Source organism: Mus pahari, chromosome 1, assembly GCF_900095145.1.
Source record: "Mus pahari chromosome 1, PAHARI_EIJ_v1.1, whole genome shotgun sequence".
Lineage (NCBI taxonomy): Eukaryota > Metazoa > Chordata > Mammalia > Rodentia > Muridae > Mus > Mus pahari.
Genome location: NC_034590.1, coordinates 44,260,483 through 44,264,560, shown reverse-complemented (window position 1 = coordinate 44,264,560; position 4,078 = coordinate 44,260,483).

Below are 4,078 nucleotides of genomic sequence, written 5' to 3'. Positions count from 1 at the left end.
CCTCCCTCCCTCCCTCCCTCCCTCTCCTATTTGGAAAAGGAAATGTGATGCTTGAAAAATGAATTCGAAAAACTGCCAAACTACAATGTCCACAAATGGTTTTGCTACCAACAGTCTCAAAAGAAGATGTGCCTAGTCTTACTGCAACTTGATATGCTAAGCAGATCTAATACTCATGGGAGACTTCCCCTTTTCTGAGAAGAAAGGGATTGGGGGATGAGGAGGTGAAAGGGAAGGACTGGGAGGAGAGGAAGGAGGGGAAGCTGTGAATTGCATATATGTAAGAAGTTTTGCATACATCTTAAAGTTTTAAGAAACTGATTTAGCTAAGCTTCTTGCTAAATCCTTTAAGAAGTCTAGCAATGGGGGGGGGAAGCCTGCTTTACTCTACCTATGCCAATATTTTCAAACTTCTTCTTTTTTTTCTGGTATCTTTTTACATAGGTATTTTCATTAACTTTCTAAAAATACATTCTGGGAAGTGTAGGACTTGGTTATGTTGATGAGGCTCAAGAAACAGTCTAACAGGTGCCTCCTAGAGCCAAGTGGTCTGGCTGCTAGGTCGAGTAAATTCCTCAGCTCCTTGTGAACTAATGGAAGGGAGACTGCCTTTCTTTGCTGTCATTTCCAGCTCAGAAGCCTGGCTCCCCATGTGCTACTTTGCAGCAAGGCTTAACCCACCTCTGTAACTCTTGAAGGCACCTCTGTGTTACGAACATCCCTTCCCACAGCCTGCAAACAAAAAACAAACGAACAACAACAAAAAAAGAAAAAAAGAAAAAAAAAACCCCAAAACAACAACAAACCCAACGGTGAAGAAATTGACTGTGAAAGGGAAAGTTCATTTGATGATTGATGCTTTCCTGGGAGACGCAAGGATGACTGAATTAATGGAGGATGTTCATCCGTAGTACATTTGATTGTGCTACTGGTTCCAAGGCAAATCTATAAAACAAAAAGGAAAATATCCAATGTACCAGGGAAACCTCAGTTTTGTTTAGCCTCCAACAGAATCTTAAGAAGGCAGTGAAACTACAACATAGGATATTCGAAAATACTATCAAGTGGCACAGAGAGAACAGTTTGACCTAAGTGTGGGTGAGCCATAAGAGGAAAAGATAACATGTAGCTATTAGACAAGGAGGTGGAAGGCAGTGTTGGTGAAATCCTTCCAATTGTCATGAAACAGGAAGTGAGTTTGGAAAAAGAAAAGTAGCCAATCAGCAAGCTGGATGGAATTGGTTCATGGACACCACGCTTTGAAAGTGAACAGATGGAGCTGGTGTAGGCTTGGGGTCATCGTCCTTACATTCTAGTCTCTTTGCCTCAAAAAGTTATTCTGCAGGCTTTGGAAACAGAAATCTGAACACCAACCCAGCCACAAAAACCCTCTACCAACAATCTGTCCTGCTTGCAAGATGTGGCACAATGGTGGCACAGAACTTGTAGAATATCCAACTAATATCTTGTTTAACTTCAGGCTCACGCCAGGAGAGGGAACCCATGTTCTATACTGCTTGGATGGCCATGAACCAGAGACAATGAATAGCCAGGAGACTAAGGGGAGAACAAGTGTAAAAATATCCTAATATTATTCTGCTGTACTCATAGATGGTGCTTTGTCCAGTCCTCACCAGAGAGACTTCCTCCAGCAGCAGATGGGAGCAGGTGCAGGTCTCCATTAAGTCCCTTCCCTAGGAGGTCAGGGAACATCATGGAAGAAGAGGGGAGGTGTGGATATGGGGAGCTAGGAGGAGTGGAGGGAGGGGAAATGTGGTTGGGGTGTATTGCATGATAGAATTTATTTTCAATTAAAAACAAAAAGAAAAGTAGCTAATCACTAAAAAGCTTACAGCACAGAGTTTCTTTTCTTGAGAATGGCTACTCCCCCGATGTGAGAAATGTTAATATCTGGCTCAAGCACTCTTATGCTTAATACGAAACATGGTGCTCACCCCTACAAAGAGGAAAGGTCTCTTATGCTTCTGAGAAGGCAGGTACCCATTCACATGACCAGGGTGCCCAAAATAGGGAAGGCAGAAGTAGGTGACTGTGGAGGAGGCAGAATAAATGCCATGGGCACATTATTTTTTCATTATAAGACTGATACGCTCTCATTTTTTTAATATCTTAAACATACAAACTTTAAGTTACAAAGCTGAAATGACATTTCCTGACTCGGGATTAATTTCTCAGAATTTGCTTCTTCCTCCAGCATTTTTAATTGTTTTTGCATTCGTTTGTCAGTTCGTTGGTTCGTGTGTGTGTGTGTGTGTGTGTGTGTGTGTGTGTGTGTGTAACTATGTGTCTTTGTGTGTTGCATTGATGATTGGTGGCAGATAACAGGATAGACATTCAGTTTGTGGAGGATACAGTAGTGAAGAGGGAAGCAATGGTAGAACCTCTAGGCAGGCATCAGTATGCACAAGGAATGATGGTCAAAACAGGACAGCATTATACCAGAAGTCCAGGGCATGTACTCACAGGGCCTGGGTCCCATGGAATGTGGTTAGCCGCCTGCGAACTGCAGGTTGTGGACAGCTAAGGTGATTGATATTCGTGCGGAGCTCAGAGGGTGTAATCTCAGCAGAACTGACTCTTCCATATCTTCTGTTGTATTCTGTCTCTCCCCCAGGGAATCTCACTAACATCCTTTCCCTAGGATCGTTTTATATTTCAGATAAAAATGAAGATAGGGTTCCACTGAGGAGCAAGCAATTGTTCTTGAATGGGCTTCGGCAGAGCATCACTGGATGATCTTTGTCTGTGTTCTACAGCTAACTATATCTGCTGACCTTCCCTTTAACAAAAGGAGCTAGCAGGGTGGATATAGGGATATATAACATTCTTCCAAATTGAATGCATAATCTTGGGCAAAAGTCATATTAAAATAAATAGAATTTCTACCACGTACAAAATAAATTTTGTTTTGTTTTGTTTTTTCGAGACAGGGTTTCTCTGTATAGCCCTGGCTGCCCTGGAACTCACTTTGTAGGCCAGGCTGGCTTCGAACTCAGAAATCCGCCTGCCTCTGCCTCCCGAGTGCTGGGATTAAAGGTGTGTGCCACCACCGCCTGGCTTGTATCTTTTTTTTCTTATTCTTGGTTTATATGAAGCTTTATTTTTGTGTCACCCGGGGCCTTGCCCTATGACGATATTCGGTCCTGTTTTCATTATGTTAATAAATGTCCGTCGCTCCTAAAAGAGTCAGAAGAGAGAGGAAAGTAAGAAATGGATTTGCAAGGCCAGAGAACAATCCAGAACAAGTGATCATTAACACGATTTTGCTTTTAGATCCAAGGGCCCAACTACTGCCCGATCCTGGAGCTGGGGCTTCGCAAACCCAGACCTGGAGCTGCGGCTTCCTTCGCGTCCTGGATCTGGGGGTTGACATGTTTACGAGTCTGAGAGGTCTGTGTTTCCTTAAGGAAGCTGAGTGTGGTCACGTGAATACAATCCAGTCTCCCTCTTTCACTTCTAGAAGTTCCCTTTAAGGACCTCAGGAGCCCTTGTTTTCCTCAGCCTCTCTGATTTCCTTGTTCTCTCAAGATTCAGATGTCCTGAGTTAAACCACCCCCACCCTGCCCCACCACGGGAGAAATGAGACATGGGGACAGGTAGTGGGTCAGGCTGATAAAAAGGCTCTGTCCCTATCAGAGCAGCGTGGACAGAGAAACCTATTCTGAATTCCAAGGAGTGGGTCACCCAGGACAATAGCAAATGATGGCAGCAGGATTGAGGACAGATGTGCTTGGATTGTAGCGAGCAGGGACACTTTTCATTCAGAGGAGCAACAGTGGTGGCGGCAGAGGCAGGGTCAACAACGAAACCTGAACACACAGAGTGAGCAAGAATAGGAGCAAGAACAGGAGAGAAATGTGAAACAAGATGGACCTTGAGGAACTGGATTTAAAGACAGAGAAAAGGTTCTGAGTGCTGGGATGAGCAGAGAAGTCAACAGCTGAGGTTCATTCCTGGAAACAGTGTAGCAGGATTGTACACACCGAAGAAATGTTGTCAGGAGCTCAAACCCTCCTCCAAGCTTCATTTTGTTTCCAGGGACTATCTCTCCGGGACC